Source organism: Panulirus ornatus, chromosome 11 (assembly GCF_036320965.1).
Source record: "Panulirus ornatus isolate Po-2019 chromosome 11, ASM3632096v1, whole genome shotgun sequence".
Classification (NCBI taxonomy): domain Eukaryota; kingdom Metazoa; phylum Arthropoda; class Malacostraca; order Decapoda; family Palinuridae; genus Panulirus; species Panulirus ornatus.
In genome coordinates, this window is record NC_092234.1 from 47,789,067 (window position 1) to 47,808,380 (window position 19,314).

Here is a 19,314-nt window from a genome sequence, read left to right on the forward strand (position 1 = left end):
TAACCCAATACTAATCTTTTCAATATTCTAGCGTAACCCATCACTGATCTTTTCAATATTCTAGCGTAACCCATCACTGATCTTTTCAATATTCTAGCGTAACCCATCACTGATCTTTTCAATATTCTAGCGTAACTTATCACTGATCTTTTCAATATTCTAGCGTAACTTATCACTGATCTTTTCAATATTCTAGCGTAACCCAATACTAATCTTTTCAATATTCTAGCGTAACCCATCACTGATCTTTTCAATATTCTAGCGTAACTTATCACTGATCTTTTCAATATTCTAGCGTAACCCATCACTGATCTTTTCAATATTCTAGCGTAACCCATCACTAATCTTTTCAATATTCTAGCGTAACTTATCACTGATCTTTTCAATATTCTAGCGTAACCCATCACTGATCTTTTCAATATTCTAGCGTAACTTATCACTGATCTTTTCAATATTATAGCGTAACCCATCACTGATCTTTTCAATATTCTAGCGTATGATATTCTTCTTCTGAATACATCACTGGCGACATACGCCTATACGAAAACAATATGGATGAAACAATATGGATGGAATCCGTAGGTTATTATATTAATTGCCACGAAGTCGCACCATTAAGGGAGAAACATGCCATACGCGTTCGGAATACCAAAGTGTTTTTGTTGACATATATGTATAAGGACGTCCTGCGCATGCGCGGCGGCATGAGGTGACCCGTTGATGGCGTGCCCAGCAACACATGTGATCAGTGTTGCTACGGCCGCCGGAAGGGGAAGGTGTACACCTCGAGCTACTCCCGACACCGCTCGCCTCTCTCTGGGTCTTGAGAGACGCCCTTCCAACTGGTTTGTCTCGGCTCAAATTCTCTCAACTTCAAGACAGACGGTAAGTTACCAGTTTCATCATGGATGGCACTCGACGGCAATATATATATATATATATATATATATATATATATATATATATATATATTTCTTTTCTTTTAAACTATTCGCCATTTCCCGCATCAGCGAGGTAGCGTTAAGAACAGAGGACTGTTCCCTGGGGATAGGGGATTAATACTTCCCACGTATTCCCTGCGTGTCGTAGAAGGCGACTAAAAGGGGAGGGAGCGGGAGGCTGGAAATCCTCCCCTCTCTTTTTTTTTTTTTTTTTCCCCAAAAGAAGGAACAAAGGGGGCCAGGTGAGGATATTCCAAAAAAGGCCCAGTCCTCTGTTCTTAACGCTACCTCGCTAACGCGGGAAATGGCGAATAGTTTAAAAGAAAGAAAAGATATATATATATATATATATATATATATATATATATATATATATATATATATATATATATATATATATATATGGAGAAAAACTGGAGGAAGTGAAGTGTTTTAGATATCTGGGAGTGGATCTGGCAGCGGATGGAACCATGGAAGCGGAAGTGGATCATAGGGTGGGGGAGGGGGCGAAAATTCTGGGAGCCTTGAAGAATGTGTGGAAGTCGAGAACATTATCTCGGAAAGCAAAAATGGGTATGTTTGAAGGAATAGTGGTTCCAACAATGTTGTATGGTTGCGAGGCGTGGGCTATGGATAGAGTTGTGCGCAGGAGGATGGATGTGCTGGAAATGAGATGTTTGAGGACAATGTGTGGTGTGAGGTGGTTTGATCGAGTAAGTAACGTAAGGGTAAGAGAGATGTGTGGAAATAAAAAGAGCGTGGCTGAGAGAGCAGAAGAGGGTGTTTTGAAATGGTTTGGGCACATGGAGAGAATGAGTGAGGGAAGATTGACCAAGAGGATATATGTGTCGGAGGTGGAGGGGACGAGGAGAAGAGGGAGACCAAATTGGAGGTGGAAGGATGGGGTGAAAAAGATTTTGTGTGATCGGGGCCTGAACATGCAGGAGGGTGAGAGGAGGGCAAGGAATAGAGTGAATTGGAGCGATGTGGTATACCGGGGTTGACGTGCTGTCAGTGGATTGAATCAGGGCATGTGAAGCGTCTGGGGTAAACCATGGAAAGCTGTGTAGGTATGTATATTTGCGTGTGTGGATGTATGTATATACATGTGTATGGGGGTGGGTTGGGCCATTTCTTTCGTCGTTTCCTTACGCTACCTCGCAAACGCGGGAGACAGCGACAAAAAAAAAAAAAATATATATATATATACTCGGGAATGTTTCCATAGACATAATTTTCTCACTTTTACACCAAGATCAAAATTTTACTGAAAAGAACTCGTTTTTAATAGGAAAATATTCACTCATGGGAATATCAAACATGACCTAATTTAAATATATAAATTCTCGATGAATTGTCTTTATTTACCGTAAAAAAAAACAATGATAATCCAGATAATATCTTTCTTGTCTTACTCTTAATGAATTTAATTATATAAATTGTTTTAAAGATGAAAAAACCCGTTGCATGGAAGAGGAAGTTAATGAATTTCATTATATAAATTGTTTTAATGAAAAAACCGTTGCATGGAGGAGGAAATTAATGAATTTCATTATATAAATTGTTTTAATGAAAAAACCGTTGCATGGAGGAGGATGTTAATGAATTTCATTATTTAAATTGTTTTAAAGATGAAAAAACCCGTTGCATGGTGGAGGAGGTTAATGAATTTCATTATATAAATTGTTTTAATGAAAAAACCCGTTGCATGGAGGAGGAGGTTAATGAATTTCATAATATAAATTGTTTTAATGAAAAAACCCGTTGCATGGAGGAGGAAATTAATGAATTTCATTATATAAATTGTTTTCAAGATGGAGGTGGTGGAAGAGGGGAGGTGCCTGACCGTGTGATATACCGCCAAAATCTAATCCCCATAATTACTGTTCTTGTTCAATATATCAAAACCTTCGAGAGAAACATCTTGAAAAAATCAATCATTCAATTTTTCATAAGTAACATAAAAATTCAAACTTCAATTTCATGATTCCCAAAGATCTTAATACTAATATCCACTACTTTATGCTAACTTTTTTTCAAACCAGTTTGGAACCAGTTTGGACGCTTTGGGGAGAACTGACCTCACTGTACAAATGATCAAGGAATAAAATTATGGGATTTTTTTATTTAATTTTTCCAGAAGAAGGAACAGAGAAGGGGGCCAGGTGAGGATATTCCCTCAAAGGCCCAGTCCTCTGTTCTTAACGCTACCTCGCTAACGCGGGAAATGGCGAATAGCATGAATATATATATATATATATATATATATATATATATATATATATATATATATATATATATATATATATATATATATATATATCCCTATGAGTCCACGGGGAAAATGAAACACGATAAGTGTTTCATTTTCCCCGTGGACTCATATCTTGATCACGGGCAAAATTATGACCCTTTCCAATATATATATATATATATATATATATATATATATATATATATATATATATATATATTATGTTTGGAAGGGATCGCAATTTTTTTTGCGCGAGACAATATAATCCTATGAGCCACGGGGAAAATGAAACACGAAAAGTTCCCAAGAGCACATCGTGTAATAATCACATCATCAGGGAAGACATAAGAGAAAAATATAACAGTCAGTTGATATATCAACGCCTGTCAACAATAGTGATGACTGTCTCGTACAGTAACTTCTCGATACAAGGGAGTCCATCATTTCCCTGCTTCTGATTGTAGCGCAATCACGAAGTCGGAAGAGACTCATAAAAAAAAGGGGGAATTGGGGGTTATATATAATATTATTTTATTCAATGGTGTACGCTACCACGGACGGAGGGCGGCTGGTGTACGCTACACGGACGGAGGGTGGCCTGGTGTACGCTACACGGACGGAGGGTGGCCTGGTGTACGCTACACGGACGGAGGGTGGCCTGGTGTACGCTACACGGACGGAGGGTGGCCTGGTGTACGCTAACACGGACGGAGGGCGGCCTGTGTACGCTAACACGGACGGAGGGTGGCTGGTGTACGCTACCACGGACGGAGGGTGGCCTGGTGTACGCTACACGGACGGAGGGTGGCCTGGTGTACGCTACCACGGACGGAGGGTGGCCTGGTGTACGCTACACGGACGGAGGGTGGCCTGGTGTACGCTACACGGACGGAGGGTGGCCTGGTGTACGCTACACGGACGGAGGGTGGCCTGGTGTACGCTAACACGGACGGAGGGTGGCCTGGTGTACGCTAACACGGACGGAGGGCGGCTGGTGTACGCTACCACGGACGGAGGGTGGCTGGTGTACGCTACCACGGACGGAGGCGGCCTGGTGTACGCTAACACGGACGGAGGGTGGCCTGGTGTACGCTACACGGACGGAGGGTGGCCTGGTGTACGCTAACACGGACGGAGGGTGGCTGGTGTACGCTACCACGGACGGAGGCGGCCTGGTGTACGCTACCACGGACGGAGGCGGCCTGGTGTACGCTAACACGGACGGAGGGCGGCCTGTGTACGCTAACACGGACGGAGGGCGGCCTGTGTACGCTACCACGGACGGAGGGTGGCCTGGTGTACGCTAACACGGACGGAGGGTGGCCTGGTGTACGCTAACACGGACGGAGGGCGGCCTGTGTACGCTAACACGGACGGAGGGTGGCCTGGTGTACGCTAACACGGACGGAGGGTGGCCTGGTGTACGCTAACACGGACGGAGGGCGGCCTGTGTACGCTAACACGGACGGAGGGTGGCCTGGTGTACGCTAACACGGACGGAGGGTGGCTGGTGTACGCTACCACGGACGGAGGCGGCCTGGTGTACGCTAACACGGACGGAGGGCGGCTGGTGTACGCTAACACGGACGGAGGGTGGCCTGGTGTACGCTACACGGACGGAGGGTGGCCTGGTGTACGCTAACACGGACGGAGGGTGGCCTGGTGTACGCTACCACGGACGGAGGGTGGCCTGGTGTACGCTAACACGGACGGAGGGTGGCCTGGTGTACGCTAACACGGACGGAGGGTGGCCTGGTGTACGCTAACACGGACGGAGGGTGGCCTGGTGTACGCTAACACGGACGGAGGGTGGCCTGGTGTACGCTAACACGGACGGAGGGTGGCCTGGTGTACGCTACCACGGACGGAGGGTGGCTGGTGTACGCTACCACGGACGGAGGCGGCCTGGTGTACGCTAACACGGACGGAGGGCGGCCTGGTGTACGCTAACACGGACGGAGGGTGGCCTGGTGTACGCTAACACGGACGGAGGGCGGCCTGTGTACGCTAACACGGACGGAGGGTGGCCTGGTGTACGCTTAACACGGACGGAGGGCGGCCTGTGTACGCTAACACGGACGGAGGGCGGCCTGGTGTACGCTAACACGGACGGAGGGCGGCCTGGTGTACGCTAACACGGACGGAGGGTGGCCTGGTGTACGCTAACACGGACGGAGGGTGGCCTGGTGTACGCTAACACGGACGGAGGGTGGCCTGGTGTACGCTAACACGGACGGAGGGCGGCCTGTGTACGCTAACACGGACGGAGGGTGGCCTGGTGTACGCTAACACGGACGGAGGGTGGCCTGGTGTACGCTAACACGGACGGAGGGTGGCCTGGTGTACGCTAACACGGACGGAGGGTGGCCTGGTGTACGCTAACACGGACGGAGGGCGGCCTGTGTACGCTAACACGGACGGAGGGCGGCCTGTGTACGCTACCACGGACGGAGGCGGCCTGGTGTACGCTACACGGACGGAGGGTGGCTGGTGTACGCTACCACGGACGGAGGCGGCCTGGTGTACGCTAACACGGACGGAGGGCGGCCTGTGTACGCTACCACGGACGGAGGCGGCCTGGTGTACGCTAACACGGACGGAGGGCGGCCTGTGTACGCTAACACGGACGGAGGGTGGCCTGGTGTACGCTAACACGGACGGAGGGCGGCCTGTGTACGCTACCACGGACGGAGGCGGCCTGGTGTACGCTAACACGGACGGAGGGCGGCCTGGTGTACGCTAACACGGACGGAGGGCGGCCTGGTGTACGCTAACACGGACGGAGGGCGGCCTGTGTACGCTACCACGGACGGAGGCGGCCTGGTGTACGCTAACACGGACGGAGGGCGGCCTGGTGTACGCTAACACGGACGGAGGGTGGCCTGGTGTACGCTTAACACGGACGGAGGGCGGCCTGGTGTACGCTAACACGGACGGAGGGCGGCCTGTGTACGCTACCACGGACGGAGGCGGCCTGGTGTACGCTACACGGACGGAGGGTGGCCTGGTGTACGCTAACACGGACGGAGGGTGGCCTGGTGTACGCTAACACGGACGGAGGGCGGCCTGGTGTACGCTAACACGGACGGAGGGCGGCCTGTGTACGCTACCACGGACGGAGGCGGCCTGGTGTACGCTAACACGGACGGAGGGCGGCCTGTGTACGCTACCACGGACGGAGGGCGGCCTGTGTACGCTACCACGGACGGAGGCGGCCTGGTGTACGCTAACACGGACGGAGGGCGGCCTGTGTACGCTACCACGGACGGAGGGCGGCCTGTGTACGCTACCACGGACGGAGGCGGCCTGGTGTACGCTAACACGGACGGAGGGTGGCCTGGTGTACGCTAACACGGACGGAGGGTGGCCTGGTGTACGCTAACACGGACGGAGGGCGGCCTGTGTACGCTACCACGGACGGAGGCGGCCTGGTGTACGCTAACACGGACGGAGGGCGGCCTGTGTACGCTACCACGGACGGAGGGCGGCTGGTGTACGCTACCACGGACGGAGGCGGCCTGGTGTACGCTACCACGGACGGAGGCGGCCTGGTGTACGCTAACACGGACGGAGGGCGGCCTGGTGTACGCTAACACGGACGGAGGGTGGCCTGGTGTACGCTAACACGGACGGAGGGCGGCCTGGTGTACGCTAACACGGACGGAGGGCGGCCTGGTGTACGCTAACACGGACGGAGGGCGGCCTGGTGTACGCTAACACGGACGGAGGGCGGCCTGTGTACGCTACCACGGACGGAGGGCGGCCTGTGTACGCTACCACGGACGGAGGGCGGCTGGTGTACGCTACACGGACGGAGGGTGGCCTGGTGTACGCTAACACGGACGGAGGGTGGCCTGGTGTACGCTACCACGGACGGAGGGCGGCCTGTGTACGCTACCACGGACGGAGGGCGGCCTGGTGTACGCTAACACGGACGGAGGGTGGCCTGTGTACGCTACCACGGACGGAGGGCGGCCTGGTGTACGCTTAACACGGACGGAGGGTGGCCTGGTGTACGCTAACACGGACGGAGGGTGGCCTGGTGTACGCTACCACGGACGGAGGGTGGCCTGGTGTACGCTACCACGGACGAGGGCGGCCTGGTGTACGCTACCACGGACGGAGGTGGCCTGGTGTACGCTACCACGGACGGAGGCGGCCTGGTGTACGCTAACACGGACGGAGGGTGGCCTGTGTACGCTACCACGGACGGAGGGTGGCCTGGTGTACGCTAACACGGACGGAGGGTGGCCTGGTGTACGCTAACACGGACGGAGAGCGGCCTGGTGTACGCTACCACGGACGGAGGGCGGCCTGGTGTACGCTACCACGCACGGAGGGTGGCCTGGTGTACGCTACCACGGACGGAGGGCGGCCTGGTGTACGCTACCACGCACGGAGGGCGGCCTGGTGTACGCTACCACGGACGGAGGGCGGCCTGGTGTACGCTACCACGGACGGAGGGCGGCCTGGTGTACGCTACCACGGACGGAGGGCGGCCTGGTGTACGCTACCACGGACGGAGGGCGGCCTGGTGTACGCTACCACGGACGGAGGGCGGCCTGGTGTACGCTACCACGGACGGAGGGCGGCCTGGTGTACGCTAACACGGACGGAGGGCGGCCTGGTGTACGCTACCACGGACGGAGGGCGGCCTGGTGTACGCCAACACTGTCCTTAATCGATAATTATAAAAAAAATAATGTATCTTTAACTTTGTCAATGCAATCTGTCTCGATATGTTTCACTGTGTCTACATGTCCGTCTCTGTTTAGCTACTTATCTACCAGTGTATATAGTTATCAGTGCGTGTGTATATATGTAATTTATCTACTTATCTACCAGTGTATCTTGTTATCAGTGTGTGTGTATATATTTATCTACTTATCTGTAGTGTATCTACCATTTTATGTCTTTTATATCTGCCTGTCTATTTATTCACTTATCTACCCGTGTCTCTACCGATCATTTTACATCTGCCCGTCTACTTATCTACTGGTATATCTACCAATCCATCAAGGTTACCCCGTCTACGCATCTCCAGATCTTGAGGTGGTCAACCACTGTATTTCGTAACGTCAGGGATTCGGAACATTACAATTTCGAAGCTTCGCTTTATCATTCCGAAACAACAGAGAATCAAATGCTCGGAATTGGTCTGAAATGAAACGAAAACATCTGATTTTGCGTAAGGTTAGAATTCGCGATATTCCGGCATCATAATGATCATAATGCTTAAGAATTATACTTCGAAATTACAATTCATTGAAATTATAATGCTTGGGAATGATGATCCGCAAACATAATGCTTGGGAATAATGATTCGCAATTGTAACGCTAAGAATGGGAATAATGCTTCGTAATTATAATGCTGGGAATAATGCTTACATAATTATAATGCTCGGGAAATTATAATGCTGGGAATAATGCTTTCATAATCATAATGCTCGGGAATAATGCTTTCATAATCATAATGCTCGGGAATAATGCTTTCATAATAATAATGCTTCCATAATAATAATGTTCGGGAATAATGCTTTCATAATGATAATGCTCGGGAATAATGCTTTCATAATCATAATGCTCGGGAATAATGCTTTCATAATCATAATGCTCGGGAATAATGCTTTCATAATGATAATGCTCGGGAATAATGCTTTCATAATGATAATGCTCGGGAATAATGCTTTCATAATCATAATGCTCGGGAATAATGCTTTCATAATGATAATGCTCGGGAATAATGCTTTCATAATGATAATGCTCGGGAATAATGCTTTCATAATCATAATGCTCGGGAATAATGCTTTCATAATCATAATGCTCGGGAATAATGCTTTCATAATGATAATGCTCGGGAATAATGCTTTCATAATCATAATGCTCGGGAATAATGCTTTCATAATCATAATGCTCGGGAATAATGCTTTCATAATCATAATGCTCGGGAATAATGCTTTCATAATGATAATGCTCGGGAATAATGCTTTCATAATGATAATGCTCGGGAATAATGCTTTCATAATCATAATGCTCGGGAATAATGCTTTCATAATCATAATGCTCGGGAATAATGCTTTCATAATGATAATGCTCGGGAATAATGCTTTCATAATCATAATGCTCGGGAATAATGCTTTCATAATCATAATGCTCGGGAATAATGCTTCCATAATAATAATGTTCGGGAATAATGCTTTCATAATCATAATGCTCGGGAATAATGCTTTCATAATCATAATGCTCGGGAATAATGCTTTCATAATGATAATGCTCGGGAATAATGCTTTCATAATGATAATGCTCGGGAATAATGCTTTCATAATCATAATGCTCGGGAATAATGCTTTCATAATCATAATGCTCGGGAATAATGCTTTCATAATGATAATGCTCGGGAATAATGCTTTCATAATCATAATGCTCGGGAATAATGCTTTCATAATCATAATGCTCGGGAATAATGCTTTCATAATGATAATGCTCGGGAATAATGCTTTCATAATGATAATGCTCGGGAATAATGCTTTCATAATCATAATGCTCGGGAATAATGCTTTCATAATGATAATGCTCGGGAATAATGCTTTCATAATCATAATGCTCGGGAATAATGCTTTCATAATCATAATGCTCGGGAATAATGCTTTCATAATGATAATGCTCGGGAATAATGCTTTCATAATCATAATGCTCGGGAATAATGCTTTCATAATCATAATGCTCGGGAATAATGCTTTCATAATGATAATGCTCGGGAATAATGCTTTCATAATGATAATGCTCGGGAATAATGCTTTCATAATGATAATGCTCGGGAATAATGCTTTCATAATGATAATGCTCGGGAATAATGCTTTCATAATTATAATGCTCGGGAATAATGCTTTCATAATAATAATGCTTCCATAATAATAATGTTCGGGAATAATGCTTTCGTAATCATAATGCCTCGGGAATAATGCTTTCACAATCATAATGCTTCGGAATCATAAGGCTTGGGAGCCTCATACTCATCGCACGTGTTAATGAAGAGTCTAAACATTTTTAAGTTATGTATGAACAATAAATGTCTTCTCTCTGTCACATACTCTTCTTAAATTTAATCATACACGTGGCATGATGTACCAATACTATTATGACACCCGCGTTAACAAGAGTGTAGTACGTAAGGTGTAAGTGTATAGTGTCAGTACACAGATCTGGTGGCTCTTGTATAAAACTAATGCTCTACTAACACATACGTAACATAAGAATGACCAAAAATAAAAGGCCTTAGTATTGAGGAAAAATGAGTTGATCAAGGAGAGAAAAATACATAGACTGAAAATTATATATATATATATATAGATATATATATATATATATATATATATATATATATATATATATATATATATATATATATATATATATATATATAATTTTCAGTCTATGTATTTTTCTCTCCTTTATCAACTCATATATATATTATCCCTGGGGATAGGGGAGAAAGAATACTTCCCACGTATTCCCTGCGTGTCGTAGAATGCGATTAAAAGGGGAGGGAGCGGGGGGCTGGAAATCTTCCCCTCTCGTTTTTTTTTAATTTTCCAAAAGAAGGAACAGAGAACGAGGCCAGGTGAGGATATTCCCTCACAGGCCCAGTCCTCTGTTCTTAAAGCTACTTCGCTAACGCGGGAAATGGCGAATAGTATGAAAGAAAGAAAAAGATATATATATATATATATATATATATATATATATATATATATATATATATATATAAGGCGTAAGATGGTTCCCTTGGGGTGGCTGCTGTCCACAGCCTAGTGATCGTGATCTCAACTCAACACTTTATCATATTCATCAGACAGACACAACCACAGTCCCTTCAGCCTTTACCCCCCGTAGATGGCGCGGGGATCGCTTGCAGCGAGAAAGCTCTCTCTCTCTCTCTCTCTCTCTCTCTCTCTCTCTCTCTCTCTCTCTCTCTCTCTCTCTCTCTCTCTCTCTCTCTCTCACCGTCTCTCTCTGGCCTCAACCATTGGTTAACCTATTACCAAACCTGCAGGCTATTGGACTAGACTAAACCCGACCCGTCCCCCCTATATCTTTTTTTTCCATGAACATCTTGTTGACCCAGGAGACGACCCTTCGCTGTCCCTGATGACCTGGCCATTTGACCTGACCTCGCGCCCACCCCGCACCAAAAAGGGGGGTCATTCCCAGAGGCCCAGGAGGAGAAGACAGACACCTCAGGTCCGTCTGTTCCCTTCCGTCTGTTCCCTTCCGTCTGTTGCCTTCCGTCTGTTGCCTTCCGTCTGTTGCCTTCCGTCTGTTGCCTTCCGTCTGTTCCCTTCTGTCTGTTCCCTTCCGTCTGTTGCCTTCCGTCTGTTGCCTTCCGTCTGTTCCCTTCCGTCTGTTCCCTTCTGTCTGTTCCCTTCCGTCTGTTCCCTTCCGTCTGTTCCCTTCCGTCTGTTCCCTTCTGTCTGTTCCCTTCCGTCTGTTCCCTTCTGTCTGTTCCCTTCCGTCTGTTCCCTTCCGTCTGTTCCCTTCTGTCTGTTCCCTTCCGTCTGTTCCCTTCCGTCTGTTCCCTTCCGTCTGTTCCCTTTGTGGGTAACGAGTCCATGGCTCGCCTTGACCTGACGCAAGAAGAATGCAGGTCATGCATGACGTCGCCTTATCATATCCCAGTACAACGACTGCTGTTCTAAATGCCTTTTGATATTCTAGTCATCACGGGTCTTCCGCGCCATCGGACATACACACAGACACACACACACACACACACAGGAGTGTATGTATGTGTATGTATGTATGTGTGTGTGTGTGTGTGTGTGTGTGTGTGTTAGTTATCGTAACGAGAGATAGGTCACCGGCGCTCGAGTATGTGGGTCACGCACGTATGTGGTTTGATATGCATGTGACGCGACGTGACGGAAAGGGAGCGGTCTGCCAAAAGAAAACACAAAAAAAAAATGAGTTCAATGTCTTTCGTCGGTTCGTCGTGGCGCTAGTCCGCTACGCGGGAAACTGCAAACAAGTTTGAAAGATATATATATATATATATATATATATATATATATATATATATATATATATATATATATATATATATATATTATCATTATACTTTGTCGCTGTCTCCCGCGTTAGCGAGGTAGCGCAAGGAAACAGACGAAAGTGGCCCAACCCACCCACATACACATATATATACATACACGTCCACACACGCAGATATACATGCCTATATATCTCAACGTATACATATATATAGACACACAGACATATACATATATACATATGTACATAATTCATACTGTCTGCCCTTATTCATTCCCGTCGCCACCCCGCCACACATGAAATGACAATCTCCTCCCCCTGCATGTGCGCGAGGTAGTGCTAGGAAAAGACAACAAAGGCCACATTCGTTCACACTCAGTCTCTACCTGTCATGTAATAATGCACCGAAACCACAGCTCCCTTTCCACATCCAGGCCCTACAGAACTTTCCATGGTTTACCCCCAGACGCTTCACATACCCTAGTTCAATCCATTGACAGCACGTCCACCCCGGTATACCACATCGTTCCAATTCACTCTATTCCTTGCACGCCTTTCACCCTCCTGCTAGCGTAAGGCAGGTACCTAATTCATCAGCCAACCGCGAGAGGGAAGGGTCACCGGAACACCTGGGTTGGATGATGACCGAGAAAGCGCGGGCTTGACACCCCCCTCCCCTCCAAAGCACGAGCGGCCCCCAGCTCGTTGCATACTGACGAAGCAAGAGCTCACAAGCAAGAGCTCACAAGCAAGAGCTCGTAAGCAAGAGCTCGCAAGCAAGAGCTCGCAAGCAAGCAAGAGCTCGCAAGCAAGAGCTCACAAGCAAGCAAGAGCTCGCAAGCAAGAGCTCACAAGCAAGCAAGAGCTCGCAAGCAAGAGCTCGCAAGCAAGCAAGAGCTCGCAAGCAAGAGCTCACAAGCAAGCAAGAGCTCGCAAGCAAGAGCTCACAAGCAAGCAAGAGCTCACAAGCAAGCAAGAGCTCGCAAGCAAGCAAGAGCTCACAAGCAAGCAAGAGCTCGCAAGCAAGAGCTCACAAGCAAGCAAGAGCTCACAAGCAAGCAAGAGCTCGCAAGCAAGCAAGAGCTCGCAAGCAAGCAAGAGCTCACAAGCAAGCAAGAGCTCGCAAGCAAGAGCTCACAAGCAAGCAAGAGCTCACAAGCAAGCAAGAGCTCGCAAGCAAGCAAGAGCTCACAAGCAAGCAAGAGCTCGCAAGCAAGAGCTCACAAGCAAGCAAGAGCTCACAAGCAAGCAAGAGCTCGCAAGCAAGCAAGAGCTCACAAGCAAGCAAGAGCTCACAAGCAAGCAAGAGCTCGCAAGCAAGCAAGAGCTCACAAGCAAGCAAGAGCTCACAAGCAAGCAAGAGCTCACAAGCAAGCAAGAGCTCGCAAGCAAGCAAGAGCTCACAAGCAAGCAAGAGCTCGCAAGCAAGAGCTCGCAAGCAAGAGCTCACAAGCAAGCAAGAGCTCGCAAGCAAGCAAGAGCTCGCAAGCAAGCAAGAGCTCACAAGCAAGCAAGAGCTCACAAGCAAGAGCTCACAAGCAAGCAAGAGCTCGCAAGCAAGAGCTCGCAAGCAAGCAAGAGCTCGCAAGCAAGAGCTCACAAGCAAGCAAGAGCTCGCAAGCAAGCAAGAGCTCGCAAGCAAGCAAGAGCTCGCAAGCAAGCGACCAGCGCCTGCAGAGTAGACCAAACACTATGGACGGAAGCAACGTGTGCTTCAACCGCGGTAGAATACGGACTGAATCAATTATAATCATTTTGGCCGAGAGAAAAATGACAGAGTGATGAGAATAATTGGGAATGCTTAATTACTTTGTGTGTGTGTGTGTGTGTGTGTGTGTGTGTCTGTGTCTGTGTGTGTGTGTCTGTGTCTGTGTGTGTGTGTGTGTGTGTGTGTGTGTGTGTATAGAATACACACGGTGAGTCTACTCGCGTCCTAAACAAAAGGTTTCAAGTGGGGTCAGGTCAATGGCCGGGGTCATTGCACCCAATGGAGGGGAGGGAGGGAGAGGGGGGGTCGTACTTCTCAATGGGTCGTACCGATCATGGGGGTCGTCGACGCTCAAGTATGTTTAACCAGCTGTGAATATTATTAGTAGTTTAAGTTGGACTAGGAACTGCGAGCGAGGCTTGGCGACCGTGAGCAAGGCTTGGCGACCGTGAGCGAGGCTTGGCGACCGTGAGCGAGGCTTGGCGACCGTGAGCGAGGCTTGGCGACCGTAAGCAAGGCTTGGCGACCGTAAGCGAGGCTTGACGACCGTGAGGGAGGCTTGGCGACCGTGAGCGAGGCTTGGCGACCGTAAGCAAGGCTTGGCGACCGTAAGCGAGGCTTGACGACCGTGAGCGAGGCTTGGCGACCGTGAGCGAGGCTTGGCGACCGTAAGCAAGGCTTGGCGACCGTAAGCGAGGCTTGGCGACCGTGAGGGAGGCTCGGCGACCGTGAGGGAGCCTCAGCGACCGTACCAAACCGTTAATTAAGTCGGTTACCGTTGTCCGTGAGGCCGAATAATGGTAGAATAGGTCCCCAGATTCTCTTATTATATGATAGGATTTCCTTTCAAGTTTGAGAAGACATGTCACTTAAATAGTTGCCATCTGTCATCACACACATTCAAAAAACCTTCAAAATACTCACTCCATCTCCCTCTTACTTCACTACTACTTGTTATCACCTCCCCATTTGCCCCCTTCACCGATGTTCCCATTTGTTCTCTTGTCTTACGCACTTTATTTACCTCCTTCCAAAACATCTTTTTCATTCTCCCTAAAATTTAATGATACTCTCTTACCCAAACTCTTATTTGCCCTCTTTTTCACCTCTTGCACCTATCTCATGATCTCTCGCCTCTTTTATACATCTTCCAATCATTTGCACTATTTCCCTGCAAAAATCGTCAAATTGACTCTCTCTTCTCTTTCACTAACAATCTTACTTCTTCATCCCACCACTTACTACCCTTTCTAACCTCTACCCACCACCTCCTAACTTTCTCATATATATATATATATATATATATATATATATATATATATATATATATATATATATATATATATATATATATATATATATATATATATATCCACGAGATTTCATGATCTGTCCTCGCAAACACTAGATTTCATTACCGTCTCTTTTCCTGGCTCACGATTTATACCGTCTCTCTCTCTCTCTCTCTCTCTCTCTCTCTCTCTCTCTCTCTCTCTCTCTCTCTCTCTCTCTCTCTCTATCCATAAAAATTTCCCGTCTCTTTCTCTTTAAAATCTTTTCCGCGTCTGTTGATTATCCAAATAGAAATGTTCACACCGGATATATCTGGTTGGAGAGAAAAAAGAGGCGAATCTTCTACTGCACATAGTATGAACACAAAATCTACGGATCCATCCACACACATTTCACTTACTAAACAGATTTATAGACCTACCTACCCCGTTTTCATTAACATGACAAAAGGCTTTGTGGAGACATCAACCTAACTTTTCACGACCCACAATAAGTCATTCTGGTTCATTAACCTTAAGCCTCACTGATGAAGAAAAGTTTATTGACTTTCTAACCAAAATTTCACTGAAAACAAAGAAAAATAAGTTTATTGACTTTCTAACCAAAATTTCACTGAAAACAAGGAAAAATAAGTTTATTGACTTTCTAACCAAAATTTCACTTGGAAAACAAAGAAAAATACATGATACCATACATTTTACTAGCATGATTAAGGAACCACACTGACTTCAAAACTCATATTTTATTAAATTCGAATCCTGGATTCACTTACCAACCTATGTATTGTGTTAGTGACATAAGCCTAGCTACCTAGGCTGGTGTTGGCCTGGTGACTTACATTGAACCTAGCCAGGATGGCGTTGGCTTTGATAGATGACATGAATTTAGCCAGGAAAGGGGATTGAGAGAAGCTAAACTAGGCTCCTATTGGCCTCATGGATAACATGAAACTAGCCACGATTGTTGACCGACATGACATAAAAAATAAAAATTGACCGACATAACATGAAAAAATAAACATTGACAGACATAACATGATAAAAAAAATTGACCGACATAACCTGAAAAAAAATGACCGAATGACATAAAAAAAAAAAAAACATTGACCGACATGACATGAAAAAAACATTGACCGACATGACATGACCAAATAAACATTGACCGACATGACATGATAAAAAAAAAAATTGACCGACATGACATAAAAAAAAATATTGACCGACATGACATGATAAAAAAACATTGACCGACATAACGTGAAAAAAAAACATTGACCGACATAACATGAAAAAAATAAACACTGACCGACATAACATAAGAAAAAAAAAAAAACTGACCGACATAACATGAAAAAAAAACACCATGATAAAAAAAAATTGACCGACATAACATGAAAAAAAAAGACCGAATGACATGATTAAAAAAACATTGACCGACATGACATGAAAAAAAATAAAAACATTGACCGACATAACATGAAAAAAGAAAAAAAAAACTGACCGACATGACATGAAAAAAATAAACATTGACCGACATGACATGATTAAAAAAAACATTGACCGACATAACATGAAAAAAAAAAACATTGACCGACATAACATGAAAAAAAAACATTGACCGACATAACATGAAAAAAAAAAAACATTGACCGACATAACATGAAAAAAAAAACATTGACCGACATAACAAGAAAAAAAAAACATTGACCGACATAACATGAAAAAATAAACATTGACCGACATATGAAAAAAAAAACTGACCGACATAACATGAAAAAATAAAAATTGACCGACATAACATGAAAAAATAAACATTGACCGACATGAAAAAAAAAAAAACTGACCGACATGACATGATAAAAAAAAAAAAAAGATTAGAAAGGCACTATAAAAATTAATCCCTATAAAAGGTGCATGTCTGTATGTACGTACTGGACACACCCCTATGACACGGGGGAACTAAATTAAATGATAGGGGAAAAAAAAATTGCATCGCCTTCCTATCAAACTTCAAGAAAAAAGGCAACACAGAGAGCGTTCGACTCTGTAGAGTAATCGCCTCTATACACACAATTAGTGTGACGACCTCTCACTACATAAACTGAATGATAGATGGAGCTATTGTATATACTGATTTATCCTAATACAAAGGGAAGGGGGGAAAAAAAGAAAGAATAATTTATTGATCTTCACAAGTACCTTACAAACAATGTGATAATGTCTGTCATTGGAGTAAAGCTGTGACTAACGTTATTATGATTTGGTGACGGGTTTTTTCGTGTAGTATATTACCATGACCGGTGGTGGGGTTCAAGTGTTACAATGATTGGTAACGCTGATTGTAGTGTTACTATGACTGGTGACGCTGACTGTACTGTTACTATTTTTGGTGACGTTTACTGTATAGTGTTACTATTATTGGTAACGACTGATGTAGCTATGTAGGTTAGGCTGTCCTGTAGCCAGCTAGGCTACGCTGCCCTGTAGCCAGCTAGGCTACGCTGCCCTGTAGCCAGCTAGGCTACGCCGCCCTGTAGCCAGCTAGGCTACGCCGCCCTGTAGCCAGCTAGACTACGCTGCCCTGTAGCCAGCTAGGCTACGCCGCCCTGTAGCCAGCTAGGCTACGCCGCCCTGTAGCCAGCTAGGCTACGCCGCCCTGTAGCCAGCTAGACTACGCTGCCCCGTAGCCAGCTAGGCTACGCTGCCCTGTAGCCAGCTAGGCTACGATACCCTGTAGCCAGCTAGGCTACGCTGCCCTGTAGCCAGCTAGGCTACGATACCCTGTAGCCAGCTAGGCTACGCTGCCCTGTAGCCAGCTAGGCTACGCCCCCCCTATAGCCAGCTAGGCTACGCCGCCCTGTAGCCAGCTAGGCTACGCTGCCCTGTAGCCAGCTAGACTACGCTGCCCTGTAGCCAGCTAGGCTACGATACCCTGTAGCCAGCTAGGCTACGCTGCCCTGTAGCCAGCTAGGCTACGCTGCCCTGTAGCCAGCTAGGCTACGCCCCCCCTATAGCCAGCTAGGCTACGCCGCCCTGTAGCCAGCTAGACTACGCTGCCCTGTAGCCAGCTAGGCTACGCCGCCCTGTAGCCAGCTAGGCTACGCCGCCCTGTAGCCAGCTAGGCTACGCCCCCTGTAGCCAGCTAGGCTACGCCGCCCTGTAGCCAGCTAGGCTACGCCGCCCTGTAGCCAGCTAGACTACGCTGCCCTGTAGCCAGCTAGGCTACGCTGTCCTATAGCCAGCTAGGCTACGTTGCCCTGTAGCCAGCTAGACTACGTTGCCCTGTAGCCAGCTAGACTACGCCGCCATGTAGCCAGCTAGGCTACGCCGCCCTGTAGCCAGCTAGGCTACGCCGCCCTGTAGCCAGCTAGGCTACGCTGCCCTGTAGCCAGCTAGGCTACGCCGCCCTGTAGCCAGCTAGGCTACGCCGCCCTGTAGCCAGCTAGACTACGCTGCCCCGTAGCCAGCTAGGCTACGCTGCCCTGTAGCCAGCTAGGCTACGATACCCTGTAGCCAGCTAGGCTACGATACCCTGTAGCCAGCTAGGCTACGCTACCCTGTAGCCAGCTAGGCTACGCCGCCCTGTAGCCAGCTAGGCTACGCCGCCCTGTAGCCAGCTAGGCTACGCCGCCCTGTAGCCAGCTAGGCTACGCCGCCCTGTAGCCAGCTAGGCTACGCCGCCCTGTAGCCAGCTAGACTACGCTGCCCTGTAGCCAGCTAGGCTACGCTGCCCTGGAGCCAGCTAGGGTACGTTCCTCTGCAGTTAGCTAGGCCGGGCTGCACGATAGCCATGTAGGGTAGGCTGCCTTGTAGTTAGCCAGCCAGCTAAAGGACGCCCGGTAGCCAGCTAAGCTACGCTACCTGTTATCAACTACGCTAGGTTGCCTGGTAAGCTAGTACGCTAGGATGCCACATAGCCTGCTAGGCTAGGCTGTCTAGTAGCCAGCTTACATGTCTAGGCTATACCCTGAAGCCACCTAGGGTAGGCTACCCGGTAGTCTGTAGGGCTAGGTCGTCCAGCGGTGGTTAGGTTAACCTAACCACCACAGCCAAGCTACGTAGGCAGGGCCTGGT

General features: G+C 47.3%; 1 protein-coding gene across 1 annotated transcript in view; it reads left to right on the top strand.

Moving 5' to 3' along the window:
- The first annotated feature begins 753 nt into the window (after positions 1-753).
- LOC139751145 (uncharacterized) overlaps positions 754-19,314 on the top strand; it is a 70,200-nt gene continuing 51,639 nt past the window's right edge. The window contains 1 exon segment of the mRNA XM_071666243.1: positions 754-885. The gene's annotated coding sequence lies outside the window, so the exon portion shown is untranslated.